The following is a 15497-nucleotide window of genomic DNA, read 5'->3' as shown; positions in this document are numbered from 1 at the left end:
CCCCACCCCCTCCCCTACCCCCACCCCCAACCCTAAACATGTTTAATAAGAGGAGCCAAGAGTATGAAATTCTTGTACTATGATTTAATAGTATTCTTTTTCACTTGTAAGTGAGAGGTTTTAGGTTCAATTATCATCAAAAAAGAAATTAAACTACATTATTACTATCTCATTGTAAAGTTTAGCCCATCCTCTCCCCTTAAATGGGTCCTTTAATGGTTTCCAAGCTTGGTATGCCGGACACACGGTATGAAAGCAGACAAGTCAAAAAGAAAAATATCTAAGAATGAGAAATGTTAAGGACTTTTTCAAAAGTTGCTTTCTTTGTGAACTTCTTGTTACTATACAATCTAATGTCAATTCTACAGGTCAACATTTTAAAATATTGTGTAAAAAACATAAGATGACAAGTCTATAACTAGTCCTACTTTTAAAAGAGTCTCGTTAGCATTTCTGTCTAACAATTTCAAGGGGCACATTCAAAATTAAATAGGCATTTGGATATAGGCACCTGAACTTTATATTTTTCACATTAGATTCTCGTTAATTTATGAATGAGAGGCATCAATGCTGGTTTGAAATGGTCTAATGCGGAGAAAATGGTCTTTAAATTTGTAACACAATTTATGGGGGGAGGGAAAATGCTAGGAAAATCATATTTTTAAACCATATTTTGTAAATCATATAATGTGGCAGTTGATGCTTTGAAGAATCAACTACCACATCATATGACCAACAAAATATAGTCTAAAAAGATAGTCTCCCTAGTGCCATAGTTGAGTTTTCATTTGAACCAAGAACAAAGTAACAAAAGAAATCAATAAAAAAATAAAACTAAAGAGTAATTTTGGTAGTACATACCATCATTATCATTCATCTCCATCCTTATCCCATATCAATTAAAATCATGTTATATTTTTATTGTAATGAAATTTTATATTAAATGTGATTTTACAAAGCCTAACCAGCACAAACTTGCATCCGCTACCATCTCAGAGTCGCATCAAGCAACATAAGCTATCAACACATTTGTACAACACTATATGGCTAGTTCAAATACCATCGAAGAAGAGACTAGAGAAAACAAAATCTTCGAAGAGAACGAAGAAGTTGAGACATCAGATTCTTCGTCATCTCTTCCGCTGCAGGCTGCTTCAATACAAAGCATAACCATCACAAAGCCACATCCTGAAGCTTTCTAAGAAATAGTCTACAAGACTACAACAGGCTTGAAGGAAATGCAAACAAGGATCAAACTGCAAAGCATATATACCGTATGCAATAAGCTCTAACCCATAAATATTGCTATATTTCTCTTCTATATGCAAATGCAAAACACAGTTGGTAGATCTCGATGGCTAGTTCAAATACCATTGAATTCAAGATCGAAGAAAACAGAGACTCTCAAGACAATGAAGAAGCTGAGAGACATCAGCTTCTTCTTCATGTATTCCATAAAAAATATGTTGTAAAGATTTACCTGATTCTCTTTACCACTGCTTGATATATTGTTCCATCTTCCCCGAGAACCACTGGATTTCCAAAGGGAAACTTATTCGGTTACTAGTGGCTGAAGGACTGGTTCAAGAGAAAGCAGGGCAGATTATGGAGGATGTAGCAGAAGAAAATATAAATGAATTGATCAACCAGGGCTTGCTGCAAGTATATGATAACCGCCCTTACACAGGAACTAAATTGCAGGTCCCCAGATCCCCAATCCTCTTCGAGAATTCTGTCTTCACCTAATGGAGACGTTACCTGAATACTCCAACTAGAATTCTGTCTTCACCAACTAGAATACTCAGATTCTATGAAATTCCTCCACTTGCACTGTTGCTTGCGGCTGAAGACGTTACCTGAAGGTTTGCAGTTTCTCACTACACTTGAGCAGTTACTAGTTAGACTTGCTGCCTTAATGATCATGCAGAACGATTGAGACCTGATGGGGGAGAGGAAAACTACAAAATTAGGCACATTCCACATATCATTTATTATATCAACGGCACAACAAATTGCTGCCACTAAGGAAGTATAAGGATCTAATAAAGTTTGGAGATCTTCGGATGGAGAGGAGCCAATGCGGGTAAATGGATAATTTTTAAGCTGTCTGATATATTCAGGATCGCATATGTAACAATGCAAAGCTATAATAGTTAGGGTTGTTTCCATATACAATTAGTTGGCCCTCAACTATTATGACCGACTCCATACACACTTTCAATTCCTGTAAAACATCACAAATCAGAATAAAATCCACTGCTACGGACAGTTGCACTTGACAATACATCGTCTTTATAGCTTAATAATTACAATATTATATCCTTCAGTTTATCATCTTCACATCTTAATAGTTGCCTCTGGCCTTCTTTATGCATCACTAGAGAGCTGCTTATAAGATCAGAAGGTAAAACAAGCAAAACCAATACGAGATTTTATGGCATTCGATTAACGCAGAAAAAGAACCTTGTCAGATTCCCGTACTTTTAAAAAATATTCTGTTCCTAGTACAGATAGCTTGTTTTGTCACTAATTTTAAATCCTACTACAAGGAATATTTTGATCAAACAAAAATTCACTACCTTTAATCCAGCTGAGCCCGGGCATTTTCATTAGTTTTCCTTCTGTTATGGAATCCCTCAACTTCTTTGCATCATCCCACTTCCCATCACCAGCATATATATTCGAAAGCATGACTCTGTAAGCGCTTTTCTCCGAATTACTTTCAAAGAGCCTTTGGGCTACAATTTCCGCCAGCTCCAAATTTCCACATACATCACAGCACAATGAAAGGGCTCCCCATATGCCACTGTCCACTGGCTCAGGCAAGGACAAGATTAGATAGTAAGCCTCTTCCAATCTTCCTTCCATCCCAAGAAGTTTCACCATATGAACATAATGCTCCGTTCTAGCTTGAATGCAAAACTCATCTTTCATTCTTCTGAAAACTTCCCGGCCATCTTCAACAAGGCCAGCATGGCAGCATGCACAAAGGAGAGCAGAAAATGTAGACTCATCAGGTTTCAATCAGTTTCCGAGTATCCCATCAAACATTCTAAAGGCCTCGGAGGCAAGTCCATGCAAACCAAGACCCAATATTAAAGAATTGTACGAAACAATATTCTTCTCTGGCATGATCTAAAAAACACGAATACCCATTCCCAAGAAGCCGCACTTTGAATACATGGCTATAAGTGCAGAGGAAATCATGACATCCGATTCAATTCCATGTCGAAGAACATAAGCATGTATCTCACAACCAGGCCCTACATGCGCCATCTGAGCAGCAGCAGTAGCTGCCAACATACTGGCAATCAAAACCGAATCCGGCTTCTTACCTTCCATGTTCAAATTCTTGAAAAAGAACAATGCCTTGTCATAATCTCCCGACTGCGAAAACCCAATGATCAAAGCAGACCACGTAACTAAATCTGGCTCGAACAAACCACTAAAAACTCTATGTGCAGAATTCATAGACATACATCTCGAATACATGCTCACAAGTACACTGCTCACATGAGCATTAGAATCTAAATTCCATTTCAAACAAAGACCATGTATTCCTTCTCCAATACTTATCAAGCTTGAATCCGCTAAACCCGAAAGCAATCCAACAATTGTGTATCCATCCGGCACCATCTCCATGCTTCTCATCTCACTAAACAGCTCAAACCTTTATCCCAAAACCCGCCACTTCCATAACCCGAAATCATCGAATTCCATAAAACAAATCCGGCTGTCGAATCCCATTTAACACCCTGCTTGCTTCATCAACAAGGCTGAGTCTTGAGTAAACTGAAACAAGTGCACTGCTACAAATGGAGTCCAATCCCAACCCTGCAACCATTACCCCACAATGCACAAACTTCAGTCCATCCAGATCAAAACTATCAGCGCAGGCACGTGCGATGCAAGCATAAGTGAAGTTATCCGGTTTGATTTCAGTTCTACGCGTCTCAGCAAACAGATAAAATGCATCTTCAAATCTGCGTGCTTGAGCGTGGGCTCGAATGATGGAGTTCCAAAGGTAGACACTCCGGTGGGGACTTTAGTCAAACACTTGACGTGCAGAGCGAAGGTCTCCGTTGATTGCATAAAATCTGTGTAATCTGGTTGCGTAAAAAGGGTCGTGGGGGAGATGGGTTTTGAGAAACAGAGCATGCAATTGGTTGGTTCTTGATCAGGCCGGCCCTGAGAATTTGGGACCCTAGGTGAACCTTTGAAATGGGGGCCTAGGGTTTTCTGACTCTCGACCTTTTGTACATTGACATGTGTAAAAAAAAATCATTAAATACATGAAAAGTCTATTTCTCCGTTAAATATTATTAAAAATTAATATCAAACGAATAAAGATATACAAACATTACTCAAATATTAGTATATTACCCGTCTCGCATTTTTATATGCAAATGCACTTATGAAGTTTACATAATATAATTTTTTAACCAATTCAAACCGAAAGAGAAGTTCCTACCCAGTACGCCAAATTCCAATCATTTTTCTATTGTTACAATGTTACTTATTACATTCAATAAATAAATGAATGGTTGGATTACAAAGACAACATTTTAAAACTAGGAAAAATACTAGAGTGATGAGGATAGTAATTTTCGTATACGTGCCTAGGCGAACGAAACGGATTTGAATAATTTATTATATATTATATAAACTAATTAATTTGAACATTTAATAATGTCATTTTTCAAAAAGGTGAGAGTTTTAGCCCTTTAGGTACATAATAATGATATATGTGGTATGATCTTAAAATAGGGTAATAAAACCCCATAAAAATAAACATAAAAGTGATATTTAAGAGAGAAGCAAAAATGTAAAAATAAGATAATGGGACCATCTTAAGTAAAATCATGCAATTAAAATGATGTTGGAATATGATTGTCTTCTTTCTCAAGCGAGGCCGACCCTGCAACAAAAAATTTCCAAATTCCGGCTTTTACATATAAGCATGCATAGCTCCCGTCCATCCTCGTCTAGACCTACCTAACTCCGCCTAAAAATTGGAGGCCCTTCCGAAGTGGGGGCCCTAGGCGGGTGCCTACTCCAGCAACCCTTAGGGCCGGCTCTATTGATAGCGATTGGTAAACTTTGGAGAGGCTGAGGCATGGCCCTTGCATTCGAAAAATAAGTTTACTTGCAGAGGGCTCTAGCAACTTCCAAATAAGAAGAATAGGGTTGTGGCCTTACTTTTTTAGTTTATAAAACAGAACGGTAACGTTTCACTCTTCCAATAGCGTTTATTAATGGATCTGCTCATCGTATATTATATGGTCAGCTTTTGTCAGATACTGTTTATATTTAATTTTAAATAAAAAGATTTATAATGATTTCTAACCGCACAATATACGATAAACAGATGTGATTGGAGGATATCCGGGATCCTCACAAAGAGGATCAGAGAATCCTCATTCAAACAGAATAATGAGAAATTAAAATGGAGCCCAAATTAATGTTCACCTAAATCCATCAAAACAACAATCATCTTGAAAGACATGGGAATCTACTCGAAAATTTTTTCGTTTCATCGCTTTTTGCTCAAAATAGATTCACATGCCCTACAATTGAAATTTAAAGTAAAGTATCAAAATTCTCATAAAATAACAAATAGATTATAACTAATATTAGAGTAAAAATATAAAACAATATCGACTCATCACCTATCGATTGAAATCTTTGCTTAGTAAATTGGATGTGTCCTTTTTTTGTCTTTTGTTGAAAATTTTAAGTTCTTTTTATTCAATGGCAATGGTGAATGTTATTAGAAATTATATATAGTAAAGCGCAATCGAAAAAACACCGTTCATACGTGATAGTGTAAAGACGAAAATACCCCTCTTCAATTGGCCTCTCATTTATGTATTGCAAATTGGTATAGTAAAAAGACGAAAAACCCTTTTGCATGCGTGGCGTGCTAATGAGGGTATGCACCGCTTTTTTTAAGTTTCTGTGATCTTATTTTTTATGCCTCTATAGTTAAATCCACAAATTGCCAATAGGCATACGTGTTGGCTCTCTGTATACAAAAAACAAAAAAATTTGTTTTGCACGCGTGGCGTGCTAGGAAGATTTCTCTGCAGCACCGCTTCATTCCTTTGCACCGTTTCCTTCTTGCTACACTCCGAATCGATACCGAATACTGCTCATCATCCAAATTTTCTCACCATTTCATTTCGTCCTCCTCAACCTCTTCATTCTTGCTGCACGACGAATCGAAACAAAAATTTGCTCATCCAAATCAATTTCATTTAACCCAAATCCCTTAAACCCAACTTTCTCCAGATTGTTGGATTCGTTTTTCTTTGTTGTTGCTGATCAACAAGTAAAGCTTAAATTCACATATGTAAGTTTTTATTTTTCTTGATTGGAATTTGGGTTTTTTTTTTTTGGGCTGTTTTATGATTATGATTTCAGATGGGTCCCAAAAATGGCTAACTTTGCACTGTTCTTTTCAGCATTTTCTTTTGAGAAAAAACAAAGAGAACAGAGAAACATTGACGACGACCATTAGAGCAACTTCACCCCTAAAGACTTTGCACCAGCATCCAGCCCATTTATCCACTTAATTGAACAGTAATAGACCCAATGAACAGTAATAGGCCAAAGCATCTCCACCCCAAAAAAAATGTGCTGGCACCCAGTCAAAAAATGCGCTGGCACAAACGATCTCCACCCCTACAAAATGCGCTGGTACCCAGTCCATTTAAAATATTAAATAATTTTTTTATAAAATAATAAAAAAAATAGTTTTAATTTCGGATAGGATTTTTAACCAATCTCGTCACGCCACGTGTCATTATCCGAACGTACTATTTTTTTAATAGATTTCCGCTAAGATTTTCAACCAATCCCGACAACCCACGTGTCACTTCCTGTTTACAATAATTTAAACAAGATTTCGATAAGATTTTTAACCAATCTCGTCACGCCACGTGTCATTATCCGAACGTATTATTTTTTTAATAGATTTCCGCTAAGATTTTCAACCAATCACGTAGTGCCACGTGGCATTGTCCAGAACCTCATCTTCTTTTTTTTTGTCCATATAAACCCTACATCCCTACATCCATCCTCACACTAAACTCAATCCTTTTTTTTAGCTCAGAATTCTTCTTTATCGTTTTCAAATCTTGAGTTTTTACAATGTCTTCTTCAAGGAGAACGTATAAACAGTTGCAAGAGTAGCAGAAAAGGTTGTTGGCACAACAGGAAGAATTGGTCAATCTTGACCAAGGTGGAGGTGGAGATGAGGCCTTCGCAATGGAGGAGGATGAGGATGATCACCATAGAAGGCGGAGGACCTCACATTCCCGCCGTATCATGGTAGCTATGGGTCAGATAGCCAAACCCGGACGTGCGGCAAACATCGATAGAAGAAGGGAAAGACGAGGTAAAGATCTCTTGGAAGATTATTTTATTCCCAACAACGTTTTCCCTGATCATGTTTTTAGACGTCGTTTTAGAATGCAACGAAGTTTGTTCGCTAAAATCATGAGTGATGTTTGCAACCATGATCCATATTTTGTGCAAAAAGAGGATGCTTTTCATGTTCTAGGTCTTCTTCCTGAGCAAAAAATTACGGCTGCCACAATTTTGTATCTAGGGCAATCTTTGACAATTTGCCAACATTCCCATTTGTTGAATGATTTGTTATGGTTCTTTGCATTGTAGAATGCTTGTGCTTGTAGTGTCTATAAAAATGTGGGATAAGATAGTATTAAAAAATACGGATGTAACACAAATAAATAAATTAAAATATTGATGAACGTGGAATGCATATAAATTACATAAGAAATTACATAGAAATTACATAAAATATTGATGGGCGTGGAATGCATATTACATAAAAATTACATAAGAAATTAAATAAATTAAAATATTGATGTGGGTGGAATGCATATAAATAAATAAAAATATTGTTACCTCATCCGCTAAACTTTTCCCACTACGCAGATTACCAGAAGCATGAGAGAGGGCGTTTTTCCAACAAGTAAAGGATGCTTTGAGTTTTTTCCAACGACCTTGACTAGATCTGGCATCTTTTCCATGTACATCGCAAAACGATTTCATAATTTTACTCCACATTTCTTGCTTATCCATCTCATTACCCGTAATCGGGTCATGAGTAGTGCGAACCCAACATTCACACAACGTAACATCTTCACTGAGCTTCCACGAAGTCATTTTTTTCTCTCAAAGTGTACAAAATATTCAAATGTAGAAAGTGTAGAAAGTGTAGAAAATATTGAAATGTGGTGTAAGGTGGAAGATGAAGGTTAGGTATTTATAGAAAAAATAAATAAATTTTAAAATTTTTCTGTATTTTTTAAAAAAATTTTGACAATTTTTAATTAATTTTTAATAAATTTTAATGTTGTAATTAATCTGGACCGTTGGATTTGAAAAATAATCAAATCCAACAGCCAACACGCTGCCACGTGGCCAACGGTCAAATTTCTTACCGTTGGGCCTTTTTTTTTTTTTTTTTTAATTTTTGGTGAAAAAAACGTGGACCGTTGATCTGTGATCGAACGGTCCAATTTAAAAGTGAAATTTAAATTTTTTTTACCGTTGGAAATCTAACGGCCTACAAAAACTAGCCGTTGGAAATCCAACGGCTCTGAGGAGGGCCACGTAGCCCTCAGCCGGTCGAACCCAACTTGCCCTGCACGCGGGCCCCACCGCCTGCAATTGTTGTCGGCTACTCGCGGGATGGAGAGCGTGTTGTGCACGCGCCAGGGAAATGGACCGGCCTCTGGGTCTGTCCATTTTGGGCTGGGCTCCTGCCTGGCACGGGCTGGGTGCCAGCCTGTTTTGCGGGCTAGAGCTGATTCACTTGGTGTCGGTCCATTTTTTTCACTTGGTGCCGGTTTATTGGGCACGGGCTGGAACTGCTCTTAAAGATTTTAAAAGTAAAGGGTCAGTTGAAGCGGCAATTCCTTTCAATAGTATATCACCATTTTGATTAGTAGAGATGATACTGGGAGAAAATAACATCAAATTGTCACCTACGATGCATGGACACGGGAGAAAGCCATTGTATCCCGTATCTGACCCTTTAAGGATACGGATATGCGAAGGATACGCGCTCGATACGTATCGAAATGAAGAGATACGTTTAGGACTGATAAGATACGTGTATCGTATTGTCCAGATACAAGTATCCTACTTTTCGGATACGTTTGAAACTAAAATAGGAGGATAATCAGAAGAAAAATAAAAAATAATCACAATAAATCCTCACAGAATCGTGATTGATCGAAGTTAGCTAACTGAAATCACTTTAAAATCGAAGGATAATTAGAAGAAAAAAAAATTCGGATTTACCTCTCGAACCTCAGAAATCACTATGCTTGGGAGACTATCACGAATCAGACTGTCATCTGCAATCGTTTGGTCGTCTCCATCAGCAACTACGCCGTCGTCTCCATCTTCTCCATCTATAACTGCTCCATCGTCTCCTTCGTCTCTGTCTGCAACTCCTGGTGAGTGAGTGGTGAGCTTTCGTTTTCAGTTTCACTTTGTTAATACTTAATAGTGAAACTGTGAAACCGAAACCCATCTCTGAAACTAAAACTAAAACCCATCTCTGATCCCCGAGGACATCACAAAACCCATCTTTGAAACAGTGAAACTGAAACTAAAAGCTTAATCTGATTATAAAGCCTTTTGCTTTTCTGAAAGTCGAAACTAATATTATTATATCTATACCACTAGCCACAATAAATTTGAGTAATAAATTTGAATGCTTATTTTATAATGTTTTAGACATATATATTTATTTATTTATATATTTTTTTAATTGCCGTATCCTTGATGTATCATGTCCTTGTTTTTAGAAATTTGACGTATCCTCGTGTCATATCCTCGTATCCGTGTCCATGTCCATGCATCGTAGATTTTCACCTGATATTACACATCTTGCCTGACAAGCAATTTATTAATGTTATGTCCTAAATCAATGAAATATCAACCATATCGGTTATTTATATTGTAACAATTAATTACAACTCATGATACTCCTCATAACAAACTTTTCAATATTGATATGATTTTATCTATGCAATTAATAGCAACTCATGACACTTCTCATTACAAACTTTCCACCATTCCATGTTTATATGATTTTATGTACGCGAAAAACTATATATTTGAAGATAAAATTGAAGAGGCGTGCCCGTTTCTTATGATTTCCTTTTTGTTTATGCACCGTGATTTTTATTTGGCAAAGAAATAATATAATTAGGATGTACATATTGTCTTGGAGAATACAATTGCAAAGCTCCCAGCAGCTGTGTGGAAATTGGATTGGAATTTGCAGACGAGATTTAGGAATGTATATTGAGTTTTTTTGGGTTTTTAATTTTTTTCTGATATGGTTACTATGTATTTATTTTATTTAATTACAATTTGAACGCGATGAAAATTTAAAATTTAATTTATGCTTGTTCATTTTTTCTTCGCATCCTATAATTTGGTGCTTGAAGTTTACATTTTTTTTTCACATGATGGCAAAATGCCAAAAAGAAATTGGAATAACAAAACAAATCAGATGGTCCAAGACTATACTTCTCGCACTCCCCGTGGCGGAGTGCGGGCAATTTGACTAGTTATATCTATTGGTCATCGTGCTTGAATATTATGGCCTAATTTTTTGTTTCTTAGTTTCTTAGTTGGTTGGTTGGTTTGTTCCTTTTTTTTTTTTTTTAAAGGAAAAGCTCGATTGCATGAGAGAAATTTTATAGAATTAGAAAAACTAAGTGCATAAAAAATAAGTTGCACTTAGTTAAGGGGAGATAAAGTTTAGCTCATAATATGAGAAGAAATAATAGTAAAAAATACAATAAAAGAGCGGGCAACATAAACTTGATTAAGAAAACAAATAAAAAAACACGAAAATAAGAACAACGCGCTGCCCCAGATGGTCCTGTTCGTGGGGGTGGGGGGGGGCGGGGGGGGGGGGATGGGGATGGTGCGGTTGGTTGGTTGGGGGGATGAGGGTGAGGGTGGGGGTGGGGGTGGGGGTGGGGGGCGGGGGAAACAAATATTGGGTTGGTGGGGTGGGGTGGGAGGAGGATGGTGTGGTTGGTCGGTCGGGGGGATGGGGGTGGGTGAAAACAAAATATTGAGGGGATGGTGCGGTTGGTTGGTTTATTTTTTTTTTTGGGGGGGGGGGGGGGGGGGGTGGGGGTGTGTGGGGGGTTGGGTGGGGCATGCGGTCTAGTAGCATTGGTAAAACCTCCACCCCGTTCGTCCATCATTGCAAGGAGGCGGAGGCGTCATATTTGGCATTGGTCTTAGACTGCGGCGAACGGGCATCACTTTCGTGCTCAAAATATCACTTTGACATTCAAAGCAACCTTGTTCTACTATATGAGAAAATCACAAGAAGCAAGAAATAAGTTACCAAATAATAAAATTGGTAAAAAGTAAGTCGACTTAAGTGGCTAATGCTAATGCTTGGAGATCTTGTAAAAGGATAATTATTAGTTATACCATGAGGAAGTAGTCCACAAGTTGCTTGGAAATCCCCCACCAGAAGCAACACTAGTGTTGTGATTGCCACCAGCTTTGCCGAAGGACCATTCATCTTCGGAAGTAGAACCAATAACTTCGAAAATCCTATCACCACAACGTGAAGATGAATGATAGTGCAAAGGGAAAGCAAGATTTATAGACTTTAACTTGCAAGGGTTTGGACAACAATTATATGCTTTTGTTTCTTTCTTTTTTTCTTTTTTTTTTCTCTTTTTTCTTTTTGGTCAATAGATGCGTCAATATATGCTTCTGTTTCTAATTGGACTGTCAAAAGGAGGACCCTTAAGTCTTCCGCTGATGCAGAATAAATGGTAGAATGAATTGAAGCGGAAATGGACCATTGAAAAATAAAAGGATTTGGGGCCTTGTTAACTTTTCGGAAAGAAAATAGCGCCATGAGCCCAACACACCGCTTAGGCTTTGATGTATGATGGATTTTGGCCGTTTAGGGTCATTTCAGCCTCCAAAACAGGGTTTAAAGTTTCAGAATAAAAATGTGACTCTTCGTTTTTAGTCCGATTAATGTTTAACTAATGTTGTTGTAATTATTAGAAGTCATTTGAGTTGTTCCAAACATTTGTAGTCTTTATTTAAGTCATCTGGATGTATCAATGACAATCATTCAAGAATTAATCAAACAAAAACCCTTTGGGATTTCTCTCAATTTTCCAATGGATTCTAGATTTTGTTCTGCAATGGATTACGTTGATTACCCCTTCATCACTTTATGATGCGTCATCCACTCCTTTCATTTATTCTCTACCATACAAGAGATTTTTCATTTGGTCATTGAAAATAGTGTAATTTTAAACACGTGACAATTTTTTATTAATCTTTAACGTCACTGAAATTAAAACTTGATTACAAATCAGAATTTCTTTATACCATACACCTCAATTTAGTACAATCACCCATGTGTAGTGTGACAAGTAACTTGTCACAAGTCGCATAAGACTCCTCAATAGTAGAGTCATATTTTGACCAATATGTCAATTGCATTAGGTGCCTAATTTTTTCTTGGTTAATTATCTACGAGTAAAGTCTTGTCTTAGTTCATTATCTACGAGAATGAAGTGAGAAAAAAAGAATTAGAAACTTTTTATGACGGTTGTTCATATGTAGGGCTCCATTTTGTGATCGCTTCGGCCCCCAAATTTCAAGACCCCAATGAAGGTGCTGGAACAAACTGCTTCCTTAATTTATTTTTTATGGGTGAAGGTGGAGATGAATGATAGTGCAAAGGGAAAGCAAGATTTATAGACTTTGATTTGACTTTGATCCGCCTACGAACTTTGGTTCACGCTCTACGTATTTTATTATTTTAAGCTTTCTCGAGTTAACCTAACTTACTTGTAGGGGTTTGGACAAGAATTTCTGATTGGACTTTCAAAAGGTTGACGACAAGTCTTTCACCACGGAGAATCGTGGATAATGGGTTCTGGCTCTTATGGTCATTTTCTTCCACTGCAGAATCGTGGATAATGGGTTCCAGCTCTTATGATCATTTTCATCAGAAAAATTTTATTTGAATCCATATAATCTCTCTTTACACCCAACTTACTCTTTACACTCATATTATTTTTAATTAAACTATCAATATTTTTTAAACCCAAATTTATTACCTAAACTACCCTTATAAACCCAATTTAATATGTAAATTTATCTTTACATCCTGTTTGAACCTAAAATTACACTATCAGCCCGAATAATCGAGATCGGTAAGTAAGCAAAGTTCTAGACCGTTAGATGACAAAGTGGTTGAGATAATTTTAATTATCATGGAAGGATAATATTGTGTTTTAATCATAATATTTATCTTTCGGTAATATACTGAATTATTTCAACTTAGTGTTGTCTAATTCTCCAATTGATTTGAATGATGATGGAATATGGGGATATGGATGTGCATTAAGGCGTGGCATCAGATGATGAAGTAGGATGGAATGATTATCACATGAATACAAATGGTATATGCCTTTTAATTCTTGCCACGTGGAATGCATCAGTAGTAGATTTTGACTCCTTATGCAAGTATTCAAGTATGAGTTTGATTTGGGATGTCTAGCGTGTGGACTGGATCAATTTGATTGCCAGATTCAAGTGTGGACGTGTGGCTTTTATTTTGTTTAAAAAGTCAACCATTTGGAAGATAAGCTTTAGCTTATGCCATGGATCAGTCTCTCATTCTACGTGTGGAATGATTGGATCAGTTTGGTTGACAGATTCAAGTGTAGATGTGTGAATGTGTGGCCTTTATTTTGTTTGAAAAGTCAGCCATCTGGAAGATAGGCTTTAGCCTATGCCACGGATCAGTCTCTCATTCTATGAGTTTGAGTGTCAATTGGTTTCTACTCAGTATTCTAAAAATCGGCCTAGGCACTGGTTGGTAAGGTACTGCTCCAATTAGGTGCCAATCGGCGGAGGAAAGCGGGGAGGTGTTAAGCGCCTGCCTGGGCGCTCCTAGGCGGCCTCAGCGGTGGTGCTAGGCGGTCTTGTCACTTTGTTGCCTTCTTTCGAGCTCGCAGTCACCATTTTCTCATTGCATTCCATCTTTAGTCACACCCAGGCCTCAGATCTCCGACGAAATCCGACGAGTGAAAGAGAGAGAGAGAGAGGGAAGGGGAGAGAGAGAATATCTGTTGCGGAGAGGGATGTGGGTAGAAAGATAGTGCTGCAGAGAGTGAGATCAAAGAGAGAAATCGGAAGTCTGCAAATGAGATAAAGAGAAAGGTGGGGGTGGGTGGGGCTATATTATCTAGGGTTAGTAGGTTTTTTATTAATTAAAAATTTATGAACTTTGTTTCAAGATTTGTAACAGGCCCAATTTTAATTTTTCAAAACAAAATAAGACCCAATAATAATTATGGTCTTAAAAAAACCCTAAAGTTTTATACAATACTTATATTTTATAACAAATATTTATTTTATATGTTTTGTATTTTATTTTTCTCAACAAGTATGATTTTTATGTGTGTAAAAATAGACTTATTTATATATTATATTATAAATTTACTTAAAAAGTACAAATCCGCTTAATCCGTATAGACAGCCATTTAGGCCTTGCCTAACCATCTAGATGCTAGAACCCAACTGACTGACTAACGCCTAACATTTTTAAATCATTCTAAATGAGATGCAAACTCAGTCTGGGGAAATTGCACCATACAAATGAACAGTGTTTTGCACCGGATAATTTTGTCCGTAGGGTTTGGGACGGATTGGGAATCGGGTTAGACGCGCTCGTCTCTCATCTCTCTTCCTCTTTCTCTTCTACGCGTGCGCTCTCCTCTCATCCCTCCTCTCTCTCCTTCTCTACTTGAAAACCCACAATCTTTCATCTTCCTCTGCTCTTCCTTTCTCTCCACTCCCCATATCTCTCGATGTGAAGCCCACAAACCAAGTAGTGACGGTTGAAAGCCTCAAACATGGAGGCCACGAAATGGAGGTACAGTGACGGTCGACAACCGCCTCCATTGACGATGAATTTGGCCATCAGCATCTTATGGAGGTACAGTGACGGTCGACAACCGCCTCCATTGACGATGAATTTGGCCATCAGCATCTTATGGTATGTTGAATTTCTTGAATTTCCCTTTATTTGGGATTCCTCTATCCTTTTTGCATTTGATTGGGAGTTTATAAATTAGGGTTTTTGGGGATTTTAAGATTTTCTGACTCTTTATTTTTTCTTTCAAAAATACTCAAATCAAAACTGACTTTTCTGTTGCTGGCGACCTCTGCTTGCTTGCTCCCTTTCTCAGTCGATGAGTTTATAAGAAAGGTATACATTGGTTTGATGCATTTTCATTTTACAGTGTCATTGTTTATTACCGAGCAGCGACTGCAGAGATTATCACTTCCGTCCCCAACTCTTTACTGATCTCTGTCTGCTTCGTCTAATTATTTAAATGCCTTAATCTCTTGAATGCTTCTTCTTTGCTTTTTCGTCC

At 37.4% G+C, this 15497-nt stretch overlaps 1 pseudogene; it reads right to left on the bottom strand.

The window, feature by feature from the left end:
- Positions 1 to 1213: 1213 nt before the first annotated feature.
- LOC137710174 (putative pentatricopeptide repeat-containing protein At1g64310) lies at positions 1214 to 15103 on the bottom strand (annotated as a pseudogene).
- Between the last annotated feature and the right edge of the window lie 394 nt (positions 15104 to 15497).

This window comes from Pyrus communis, chromosome 12, assembly GCF_963583255.1.
Source record: "Pyrus communis chromosome 12, drPyrComm1.1, whole genome shotgun sequence".
NCBI lineage: Eukaryota > Viridiplantae > Streptophyta > Magnoliopsida > Rosales > Rosaceae > Pyrus > Pyrus communis.
Note: the sequence above shows the minus strand (reverse complement) of the source record. Positions and strands in the feature narration are given on the sequence as shown.